Raw genomic sequence first — 13,328 nt, forward strand, 5'->3', positions numbered from 1 at the left:
TTCTGTAAAACTTACTTGCGTATTTGTCTGTATTCTTAATATAAATCAAATTTATTGCATTGATTTTATGTTATTAACTAATGCAAATACTTATTTCTGTGTTTATGTGAACCCAGCATAAAAGCGGGATTTTGTTTACTTTCGCCTTGCTCAGCTGATTTCCATCTGGAAGACACAACATATCTTACGATGAGCTTTCTCTCTCGGCTGGTGTGAGTTTGTGCAAGAATTTATGCAATATACAGTGATCAGACAGAAATAACATGCCATTATGTAAATAAGATGAATAACATGAGGCTCTTTTGTTCGTTTAGTAAACAAACAAAGTATAGACCTGTTCTGTAGGAAAGAACTTTATCAATTGATTTCTGTTGTGGCAACGTGGTGGCGAAGTGGGTAGCACTGTCGCCTCACAGCAAGAAAGTCGCTGGTTCGAGGTATAGGTGAATTGAATAAGCTAAATTGTCCATAGTGCAAATACTGTATGTGTGTGAAGGAGTGTGTCAGGATATTTCCCAGTGAAAGGTTGCAGCTGAAGAACATCCGCTGTGTAACACATATGCTGAATAAGTTGGCTGTTGATTCCGCTGTGGCAACCCCAGATTAATAAATGACTAAGCTGAAAAGAAATTGAATGAATGATTTCTGTTGTGACCTGCTGCTTTATAAAGAAAATACAATTAAATAACTTGACTTTTAAGTGGGGTGCCATTGGGAGTATGGCAGGCCTACAATACAATACTAAGGGAAACACTGCACTTTGTTAAATGCTTTATGTTTGACATAGAGCAGCTTGTATAATTTTCAAAAGTTGAACACGGTTAACCTTTTTAATACCTTTTTAATTATCCCTTGTGCACTGTTCAAAGTCTCTAGACTTTTGTTATGTTCGGGATGAAAACATCCACTAAATTAAACTGCTTTAAAAATGCATCAGATAAATATTTTTTTCCAATTTCTTTTACATAAATCTATTAATCAACCTCGGTCCTGATCAGAACTACTAAACTGTTCAGAAAATTATAGGATTTTAACTCTTTAATTGCCAAGTTCCCAAAATGATGTCACTAATTTGGTGAAAAAACACAAAATGGTGTATTTTTCAATATAAAAAGTAATTGGTGACTGTTTTTTTTTTTTTTACCTTTATCACAGTCATGGACATATGAACGATTAGTAACAACATTGGCTTTGATGCATTATTAGATTTTCATTTTTTCTCCCTAATTTACTGTTGGTGGCTGTTTTTGCCCCATTGACTTCCATTATAATCACATTTGATGGTGCATAAATGCACAGTTTATGTTGATTCCATGTTGTTCTGAGAGCTGAAATGCATGTTTTGATTTTCTCAGACACGCCAAGGTAAGTGAGTCACTCTCACACACAGTTTACACATATAAATAGTTTTTTTATATACATTTTTTTTGCACAGGCCTAGCTAAAGGTTTAATGCTGCCGACTGATGATCAACAGTAAAAATTACAAATTTGACCTCTTCCCAACAGTGAAAACCACCAACAATCAAAGATCCATGATTTAATGGTGTCATGGCTTTGCAACCAAAAAAGTGGTTTTAATGGAAGTCAATGGGGCAAAAACAGCTATCAACAGTAAATTAGGGAGAATAATTAAAATCAATAAATAACCATGTATCAAAGGCAATGTTATGTCACATGTCCAAGACTGTGATAAAAGGTAAAGAAAACAATTCAGTCCACAATTACTTTTTATATTGAAAATATGTCATTTTGTGTGATATTTTCAGGGAATTTAATAATTTGGCAATTAAACTGTTAAAATCCTGTAATTTTCTTAACAATTTAGTAGTTTGGATCAAGACTGAGGTTGATTAACAAATTTGAAAACAATTTGTAAAAATAAATATTTATCTGATGCATTTTTACAGCAGTTGATTTTTGGGATTTTTTCACCCAGAACATAATAAAAGGCTAGTAAATTTATCCAGAGTGTATTGAGGTTTTTTTTTTTTTTTATGTCAAAGCATTTTCTTAAAATATGTGTCAAAATAAGATTTGTCACCAAAACTCATTCTGCTTTCTGAAACACAGAAAAAAGTATGGCCAAATTAAGACTTCAAATCACCCCAGAGTGGATGAAAGCATCCCCAACAGTACATAAGGGTTTAAAATGTACAAAAACATAAGTTGTTCTAACTTATTGATAATCTTTTTTCTTCTAATTTTACCTTGGCAAAGGACAGATTATTTTCATTCCTTTTAAAGTGAAATAACTGACCATAAACATAGGAGGCTAAGAAAAATACTAATTTTAAAAGAAATTTCAGGCAACACTTAGAGGTTTTTGCATCTGAACTCTCGATCATTATTTTATTTACCAATTGTCTACTCACGTCCTCGTTATCCAATCAAAACAACATTATATTTTTGGATAATTTCCCCCCTACCGTCACAGAGATCTATAGAACAGACATGTCTTTTGTGCAGAGATTTGTAATTATTCTGTCCGTCCCGCACTGGGGTCTCAAATGCAGCGTGTTTCTCAAAGGACCTCCAAACCTGTCTGAGGTGAATGTCACTTCTGCAGCTCAGTGAATAAAAATCAAACATTTAGAGAGCTGGAGAAGCAGCGTGCTGGATGTCGGGGAAATGAATGACAAAGTAACTTCTTCAAAGGCTGCCAGTGGATGGAGCAACGAGAGCGAGAGGTGCTGATTTAGAAGGCAGACGTGTTGTGTTGGTGTGTTGCGTTAAAGGCCTGTGGGATTTGCTCAGTCTCTCTGTCTCTCCTTGACATCTCTCTTTCTTTCTCTCTCTCTATCAGCTCTTTTGATCTGGTCTGTTCTGTGCGGATGTTTCACACCAGCTGTTTGCTTCCCTTTGAGAATAATTCACAGCATGCTGTCTAAATTGTGAAATGAGGGCTGACTCGAGATAAGCCTAACAAAACTGACATTATATTGCGTAGTGTATTTAATCAACGGGCAAATATTTCAAACAGTAAAATCACTTAAATCTAATGGTGAGCTGAAATCCAGTAGTGTTTAGGATGAATTGTACAGCTTTATTGGAGGAAATAAAATGAATTTCAAATAGATAGCTTAAGGGCTGGATTGTGATTGGTTGAAGAATTGGCTAATGCTTTAGGTATTGGTTAATACCAGACTTAAAGAGATAGTTTACCCAAAAATAAAATTTTTGCCACCATTTACTTAACCAAGCGTGTATGTCTTTATTTTTTCTGTTGAACCCAAAAGAAGTTATTTTGAAAATGTTGGAAAAAGTTCTGTCTGCTTCCGTCAGCTGCACATGTGAATGAATGGTGGAAGAAAGTAGTTCACACAAAACACAAAAGTGTTTTTAGACTCCGTGTTTGATTTTCTTTTTTATGTACATGATTGTGCAGTCGAAATGTTGTATAAACGCAATATCACACTCATATCAGTGCGATATGGCTGTATATTAACACTGGTGGTACGCTCAGGCCCATGCCTCCCACCAGTGCTGATATACAGTCATATCGCATTGCTACTCTTGTGATAATGTATATGTATGTGTGTGTATGTATATATATATATATATATATATATATATATATATATATATATATATATATATATATATATATATATATATATATTATTATTATTATTATTATTATTATTAGGTGGTGTCTTACAGTTTGGTTCAGTTACAATTTTCATGCCATCAATTCGGTTCACGGTGCATCAAACGATATCTCGGTATACTAAACAAAACTCAAGTACATGCACAGAACAACATGAGCATTTATAGCAAATAAACAACGATAAATATTATTCCACTTGCTTTTTGAGCATTGTTTAGCAAGTTCTTAAATGCCTATTATTGATCACGTGCTCAAAACAAAAGGCTGCAGTTGGCTCTAACGGTCAGCACGGCTCAGTGAAAGACTGTCTCAGTTATTTGCTTTTTAAGCAGTTGGAGCATTTTAATTACTCGCATTTTAATTACTTTAATTACAGATATTTTAAAATATCTGTATGGACCCGGTAGCCATTGACTTCCATATTTAGTTTTTTTTTTCTTACTAAAGATGTTAATGAAGGCTGGTTTACAATATTTCAATAACAGAAAATAAAAGTTTGTTACCACTTGGGTTTGATTTTGTTTTATCTCAATAAGAAGTGTTTGAGTGTGAAAACTTTTATTTTGATCAAATAGAAAAGAGTTATGCAGTTGCGCAGTAGGTAGTGCTGTTGCCTGACAGCAAGAAGGTCGCTGGTTAGAGCCTCGGCTGGGTCAGTTGGCGTTTTTGTGTGTCTTACAGTTTGCATGTTCTCCCTGTGTTCGCGTGGGTTTCCTCCGGGTGCTCCGGTTTACCCCACAGTCCAAAAAGATGCGGAACAGGTGAATTGGGTAGGCTAAACTGTCCGTAGTGTATGAGTGTGTATGGATGTTTCCCATAGATGGGTTGCAGCTGGAAGTGCATTCACTGCGTAAAAACATATGCTGGATAAGTTGGCGGTTCATTGTGGCGATATTAATATAGGGACCAAGCTGAAAAGAAAATGAATAAATTACTGAAATAGAAAAGAATGGATATTACATTCTTCAGCATTTTTTTCGTGATGACAATTTGTAAAAGTTTTAAACTAAACTTTCAACGAAACTTCACACGTTTTTAATATTCACCTGACATTTTTTCTATGGATGCCACTGAAATAATCTGAAATGATCAGTGCTTGTACAGACAGATTCTCTCTCTTCTTTCTTTTTTGGTCTGATGACACTGCAGAGTGTGGAAAGATGGAAATGGGTGGTTAAATCAATAGGGGATAGAGAAGAAATAAGAAAAAGAGAGAGAGTGCTGGCACCCATGTGATTTTTTTTCTTTAAGCTCCTAAGGCATTTCTCTCCCTCTTTCTCCACTCTCTCGCTCCCTGTGCCGCTCTTGAATGGCTGCATGACAGCAAAGAAGGTTATTCTTGGCAAGTTCTCTCCTCCCTTTCAGCAAAAACAGCCTTTCCTGCGCTGGCCTGCTCCAGCCTGTCTGGGGCCCTTCTCCCCCCATTTCTTTCCCCTTCTTAATTTTTTTTAAGCATTTTCTTATTCTTTTTGTGTACCCACTCACACTTCATCTTTAATTCTTCCCACAATTCTCCCCATATTTCAGCATCTCGTTATTCTAAATCACGCCTTTCTCATTTCCCCTTTTCTCAGCAGTGAAATCCTTTCCCTTTTCATACAAAATAAAAATGAAGAAGTAGTTATGCATTTTGGTCTGCTGTTCTCCTTGTTAGATTGATTTAGACTCCTGCTCTCAAGGAGGCGCTTAGGGCCCAGGGACTCAGAGAAGTGCTAGATTTGTACAGCGTTCAGTGGTGCTGCTCACCTTTGAAAAAAAATCAGAGCAGTAATTTCACACAATGGAAATCTGCTCAATGACAGATGGGTTTTCAGCGCTGTCGTTTAAAACAGAGGGGTTTCAAACTTGTTCACAAAAGAAACCTGTAATTCAGACCCCCATCCCCATCCACCCTGCTGTTTTCCGTCAGGGAGCAAAAGCTCAATCGTTCATGACAAAGGGTGGGAATTTGAGAACATGAGTCATGTTGCTTTCCATCATTTTGTGTAATTCTGCTGATATAAAACCACATAATAAACATTAGAGAATTATGTCATAATATATAACTTATAAAGAGATTTCTAAACTCAAAAACCTGTGAAGGAATTCCTGTAAAATGAAATGAGTGTCATGAGCAGATGCCTTGTGCAAATTTAAAACCATATGGAAAAGTATTTGAATGCTGAAAATGAGCCCTGATGACTACTGGTTCATTATGTTAAATAATGTTTTCTGTCTGTCTGTCTGTCTGTCTGCCTGTCTGCCTGTCTGTCTGTCTGTCTGTCTGACTCTGTCTGTCTGTCTGTCTGTCTGTCTATATATCTATCTATCTATCTATCTATCTATCTATCTATCTATCTATCTATCTATCTATCTATCTATCTATCTATCTATCTATCTATCTATCTATCTATCTATCTATCTATCTATCTATCTATCTATCTATCTATCTATCTATCTATCTATCTATCTATGTTTTTGTCTGTCTATTTTCCTATCTCTGTCTCTGTTTGTCTATCTACTGTATATGTCTATCTCTCGTCTGTCTGTCTGTCTGTCTGTCTGTCTGTCTGTCTGTCTGTCTGTCTGTCTGTCTGTCTGTCTGTCTGTCTGTCTGTCTATCTATATATATATATATATATATATATATATATATATATATATATATATATATATATATATATATATACTATTCATTCTCTATTTATCAATCCACATAACAGTGGGTGACACTTCAAAAGGACCATTACCGAAGTGTGTGACGCTGGATTAAGAACGTCTTTTTAGGTGTAACAGCAATTTGCGACTATGCTGCTAGAGGGCACAAAAGGATTGGATGCGAATGGACAGAGATATACAATAGCTGTGAATACCATGCTACTTGTAAATAAAGATGAAATAATAACGCAAAGCATTATAATTCCTTCACTAATAATTAAAAACTTGCTAACATGCTTTATTATGATTGTAACTTGTAACTTTTTAAGTGCAATGAGAATTCATTTTGGAAAGTAAACTTACAGAAATAACATACAAATAAAATAAAAATACAAAAATAGTTACATACACAAATAATATAATTTATTACTTTTTTAATATAATTTATTACTTATATTTATACAATGTTATAATTTTATGTTCTATCTTTTTTATAATTTAGCTTTTCAATTAATCCATTATTTGTTTTTTCTATTATACAATTATTCTTTTCTTTATTGATTTTATCTATCCATTTATCAAGCTATCTCTAACAGTGCATAATCTTTGGAGTTTATGAATCTGCAAATTTGTAAACTTGAATAGAAAATGAAAGAAACACAAAATGAAAGTAAAGCAGCAGCCTCTAATGGATGACTGCCACACAAACAGCTGATCTTCCACAGTTTATCTATTGTTTATGAAATTATATCTTAAAGAAATTAATTATATTTATTATGAAGCACAGAATGGATATCACAAATAAAGACTTTGCTCAACATACTGTAGGATTTCCACAAAACTGAACATTAGCATTTCACTATTTTACAGTCAACTGCAATCCATTCTCGTAGAATGTATTCTTGAATTTTTGTTAATACATTTTCTGCATATCCATGTGTCAGTCTTTGGCCTTCAAACAAGACACCTGCAGAGCAAGAAAGCAGAGTGTCCAGAGGCTCATTTGTATCTCATTATATCTTTTCTAAAGCTGACGTCCAATAGACTGTCGGTGATGTGCCTCAAAGGGAAATGAAAGATTAACTGCACTTTGTCAGCTGTTAAAGTTTTACAAAAAAAGACTCCAGACATCTATTACCCATGGCATCAGAGAGAAAGTGCAAAGATCGCTTCACAGCTGAGGTTAGATCAGGACCCAAGCAAACGGATTACATGGCCTCAAAAGTCCTGTGTATGTGTTTTTAATATAGCAGATGGATAGAAAGGTTGCAGTTTAATATTGCATTTAGGCATTATTTATTCATATTTCTTAAAATCACAGATGCAAACGTTTATAGTTTTTTTTTCCCCAGAAGAAAGTAGGTCATCAGTGATTAAAACTACTACAATTAAATAAGCCTTGTTATTGCCTTTTCAGACAGTACTTTTCTTTGCAGGATACTTTTGTTTCTTGCATTTAATAAACTGTGACTGAGCAGCAAACAGCCCATGACTCTAATAAAAGTCATGATGTTGAGAAAAGACATGCTGCTTTTGGCAGTCTGGAATTTAAGATGGCAAGATAAGCAATAGAACGCTATTCAGGATTAACTGTCCTAATAAAACCACCATCATCCACATAGACCTTCTGACTTTTCTTTTCTTCTTTACTTTCTTGCTTTGCTTTTATATTCTATGATATGTTAATTACACAAAACACCCCACTATTTAAAAGGCTGGTGTCTGTAAAAAATGGTTTTAAGAGATGTTGTTATTGCATTTATTTGATCCAAATAATATTACAGTTGAAAGATTTATTATTTAAAGGTTTTTGGTGAATAGTTGCATTATAAAAGGTCATATTTTGGTTTTGTGGTTCTCCAACAACAGTCTGATAGACGTTCGAGGTAAAAAAACACTTTCATTGTCTTATAATATGCATTTATTTATACCTAATTATCCCAACAACTCCCATATGATTCGTTGAGTGATTCATTTGTTCCTAAACACCTCCTTAGCACGATGCTAATCTGCGCTGATTGGTCCGATGACTCAGTCTGTTGTGATTGGTTGATTGCATTCAGTGTGAGATGCCAAGCATGTCTTATCAACTATTAGTCAGAGTGCAGAGTGTACAGTATGTGTGAGCCAAATGCAGTAGTGCATTAAAGCAATGCACTTTAACACCATGCTTATTGCTCTATTCTTAACCATGACACACATTCAGTATCAATGCACACAGTGGCAAAAGGTCTACTATTTTGATACTTGACTACCGCACGTGTGTAGGAACAGCTGACGGTGGCTATAGCAATGACAAATGGCAGAAGATCGGGAGTTCACAAATAAATTTATACCCGTTAACAAAGTGGCATATGTCGCGTTTTGAATTCAAAGAGTTAACCAGATACAGTACAAGTGGTTACAAGTAACAAAACACAATTAAATACGCAATTTGCAAGCTACAGAAAACAAGGAGGCAACCATTTTAATTGCACTTACTTATACTTGTGAAATGGAGGAAGAAACTGATCCAGCTTTGACAAAGTCCCATAAATCAATAGTCTTTTCTGATCCTTCTCTGATATAACAAACAGCTGATGAATCTCTTGTTGTAAGCATGTAGATTGCTGAAGCACTCGTCAGAAAAATAATGGTAACACAGGACAAGGTTGGGGCTATAATGCTGAGGTATATTTGCAAAAATAAACTTCAACTACTGACTCTTCACAGCCTCATGTTTGGGTAGGGAAAATAACACTAACTTTTGCTCAAACTTCAGAACACAGTGTCTTCGCGAAATGATGCAACCCAGTGTTTGTCTTCCTCTTTTTCTTTCTTCAGAGTTTGTGAGCGGGGCTGGGGGATTTAAATTTTCCCGGGTCTGCGCAACAAATGGGCGGGGCTTGAGTTCTGTATCAACGTCATGCCGGCATGACTAAAGACTTGTTAAAGTGGCGATTCAATCAAATCACTATGAGTCAACTCTTTAATAAATGAATCAATAGTTTTAAACATGGTGCACTTTCAGATCTAAACCTTAGCTGAATATTTCACTTCACTTAGAGGAGTGTTACACACTGCATGGGAGGTCATTTTCAAAAACCCATAACAGGGGCTCTTTAACATTTTTTCAGTGTTAAAAAGGACAAAACCATTTGTTTAAGGGTATTTTTTAATTTTACTAATGATACTTATTGAATGCGTTATTAATAACTCTTGGGAAGTGTATTTGAGATACTATCTTAGGCTTTAAAGAAATAAATTTAAGTTTTGTGTTTGCTGTAGGTAATCAAGGACTCGAGGGCAGCTGTTGGTGTGGAGATGAGTGATAAACATATGGCTTTGCTGTCAATATCAGGCATGATGAATGGCCTACTCAAGGTGCGTCACTGCACACAGCAGCCTTTAAGTGCTATTTTGTGAATTCAATGCAGCGCTGTCCACATCACTCATACTGTGAATCTGATGTGTCCGGGTGGGACAGAGGAGTTGGGTGTGTTTTGGCTGTCATCAGAAGTCCGTCCTTGACTCTGACACATTTGTCACTCTGAGACGAGTTACTCACCCAATGGGAGATAAGTATGAGGTGTCATGGCAATGCAAGGTAGTGCAATCAGTCTCAAGCAAAGTGATTTTCACAAGGTGGGGAGAAGGTTTAGAAACAGCCTTCAGCCAAAATTAAGAGTCTGCAAACTCAAAGTGTGAGTAAAAACTAGTTTCACAATATAATTTGCTCTTTATTAAAAACACTTAAATATACCATTATGCATTTTTTAAGTAATACAATTAATAAATACAAATTTATATTAAGTTTATGACATTTAAGACTGAAGTAATGATGCTGAAAATGTTCTCAATATTACTTTGTCTTCATTATTTTTTTTTATTTTTTTTTTATTGAATAAATGCAGCCATAGGTGAGCTAAAATATGAATGTTCCAGACCTTTGACAGTTAGTGTAAAAACATAGAGGTAGACACAAATTATACAGACCATTTCAAAATGGTCATGTCATTAGCCCATGAACATTTCCTGCTTGAGTATCAAACTATTTCATAACTGTAACAAGAGGCAATTCAATCATAACTTAATGTTAAAACAGCTATCATAATATAATTTACCATTATGTGACTCTTTTTAGATTATCGGAAGCTAGATAAATTAAAAATGTAAAACAGGACATACGTTAGGGCCATTGTTTTTATTTACATCTCTCAAACTACTAAATAAAAAAATTGAATAAGTATTTTTAGTACATTACAATAAGGTTCCATTTGGCAAAATTTGTTAAACTACAGTATAACAGTGAGTCTGAATTAACAGTAAAAACACATATTAATGCTGGAGACAAGAGGTTCTGGAAAGCCAATCACTGGCACACATTTTGGGTGTGTCCAGTGATAAAAAAGTTCTGGGTGGACGTACATAAAATTAATGGAAAAAGTATTTAATATTATCTTTCAATTTACAGCTTTATTTTTAGGAATTTCTGAAATCCAGACGTGTAGGCCTAAGAAACGTTTATTTGACATATCGATAACTGCAGCCAAAAAAGCAATCACAAGGCACTGGTTGCTTTCTGAAACGTCTACAAACCAAGAGTGGGTGGAAATTGTACACGTCATTTATGTTATGGAAAAAGTTACATATTCCCTTCGCTTTCAAATTAATTTATTCAGAAATATGTGGACCAAATGGACTGAATCTATACAGATTTTTTTAGAAGCATAAAATAAATGCTACTGTACTTTGTTTTTTTTTATACATTTGTTTTACTTAATTATTAGAATTAGTTTTCTGACCAATTAATAAAATCCTTAGTGTTTAGCCCTATATAAGTCTGAAATTTCATTTTTCATGCTATTAAAAAGTCTTAAATTTGGCTTTGTGAAACCTGCAAAAACCCTGTACATAAAAAAAAATTAAATAAATACATTATGGGTGTGTTTTGAACATAACATTCGTTAAACCAATCAGACTCTCATTTCCCATTCCCTTTAAGAGTCAGTTGAGTCACACCATGATGCATTTGCTAATACATAGTGGACTATGTACGTGGAAAAACGCTTCCTATACTGAGAAAACAGTTAAACCGACCATCCGCGTGAGGATAAAGAACGAGCCTCCTCCATTTGGCCTCTTTACTTTGCCTTTACTTTATTTTAACTCTTTACCTTACTCCTTTACCTTTGTGGATAAGGAAACGGTGTTGTACGCATTCCACTGAAGACATCCATTAGCCTACGTATTTAATTTTGTTTGTTAAGTGCAAAGATTTGTTTCAAAACTGTTTCTAAATTCAGTTCTAATTTCCAGCTAATAAATAGGTGAAAAATAATAATAAAGTGTGGTCAAAAACTGAGTTATATCTAAACAGATGTCCTATTCCTATGCCCAATATGGTGAGGCATACCTCTCCAAAACCCAATTGGTGGACAAATCTAAACTTGTTTTTATTAATGAATAAAAAATATGTCATGAATAAACTGAAGTAAAAAAAACCTAGACAGTGTTTTTTTTATTTATGTAGGAAATAATAATTTTGTAACATTTAAATGTTTTTTTTTTCATAAGTATAGATATTTGTATATTGATTTACATCCTGTGTGTATTAAGCGTTTGAACCTGCATAGGCCCATAACTAATGTGCTCTGCGCAGGATTTTAGAGCAGCTTTAGTTGGTCAATGGTGCAGTCTATTTTAGTTTCTCAAAATAGCAACATGCCAACAACATGCCTTAACACATCTCCTTTATAGACTGATACACCCATAAGTCCACAAAGTGGCGTAAATGGATTTGCCATTTACATAATGTGCTGCAAAATTTGAAAATTATTATTGTGCTGGCCTGAAAATAGCAGCAAATTGTGCCAAACATGTCTCGCACATTATTGCCCAAGATGTATGATAGGGCCCTTAGTGTTTTCAAAATATTTACAGCTAGTACAGTTTTACTGCCCATTGATTCTGGTCCTTTTTGACACACACACTGTGTATCCCACCCCCTGTGTATGTTTTTAATAGAAAAATATGACATTCCAATTGTGCAAAGTGATTTGTACAGGGCAATGACTGGTAACAAATGATCTCCACCTGTGATTGGGAGCAACAGTAAATATGGAAATTCTTCTGCAGACGTTTTTCGCTTCGAGTTTGCAGTTGCCGGCGTGATTAAAGTGAAAAATGAAAATGATAATGGCTCAGACTGGTTCAGCTGTCTCATAGATTTGCTGTGAAATTGAAAACAGAACAGATGAGCGAATTCCTAATCAATTACAAGAAATGATGTGTGAAAGAATGTGTTTGCGCAGTTCTAGTCCTCTCTCTCAGACGCCCGTCCACTTTCAATTCTGCGTTTGGTCTTCACCTCTTTTTCTCTTCAGTGGGAGGAGAGCGAGGGAAAACCGGGGCCTTGTGGAAAATATGAATCCTATTTTACTGAAATGCCTTACAGTAAAGTGGATTTCAGTGCCACAGCCGGGGTGCCTTTGATCTGTTCTGTCCATTCGTCTCATTGGCTTTTCTGCCAGCAGAGCTAAACTAGCGTCTAAACTAGCCATGCTGCAGTGACGGGACGCTCTCAGCGGGGGCTAAAGTGTCCTCATGCTGCCCATACACACGTTCTTTCATTCAAATGCCAGATACACAGTAAACAAGAAAAACATACACCTATTTGTTAGTGTTAATCTGGCTTTTCTTCATGGGCACAAACTGAGCTCAAGATGGACGCTACTGTTGTGGTGTATTTAGCTCTGATCCAGAAGGTAGCAAGGGACCTTCATGGGCAGCAAGACAACAGTAACAGGATTTCAAAAAAATAAAATAAAAATGGGCTAAATTTAAAGGCAACAATAGAAAGAACAATACCATAAAGCATTTTGAAAAGATCATTGAAAAAAAGCAGTCAATACAAGACAATTTGGTTGATAGATTATAGCTAATATATTCCTTTTTACACAATAACATCAGCTCTGTTTGGAAAAGCAGGGCTTAAGGTGTCCTCATGCTGCCCAAAGACACATGCTATGTTCTAATAATTCCCATACTTACCTGTAGTTCATCCATTTACAGTACTAAAGTTATCTAATAATGCTTTTGTT

The 13,328-nt window shown here is 35.1% G+C and overlaps 1 protein-coding gene across 3 annotated transcripts in view; it reads left to right on the forward strand.

Moving 5' to 3' along the window:
• Window positions 1–13,328, forward strand: part of rxraa (retinoid X receptor, alpha a) — a 346,336-nt gene that overhangs the window by 31,096 nt on the left and 301,912 nt on the right. For all 3 annotated transcript variants that reach the window (XM_087299853.1, XM_087299855.1, XM_087299857.1), the window contains one exon: window positions 9,514–9,609. The gene's annotated coding sequence lies outside the window, so the exon portion shown is untranslated. The remainder of the gene's footprint in view (window positions 1–9,513; window positions 9,610–13,328) is intronic.

Source organism: Danio rerio, chromosome 21 (genome assembly GCF_052040795.2).
Source record: "Danio rerio strain M-AB ecotype USA chromosome 21, GRCz13ab, whole genome shotgun sequence".
Taxonomy (NCBI): Eukaryota; Metazoa; Chordata; class Actinopteri; order Cypriniformes; family Danionidae; genus Danio; species Danio rerio.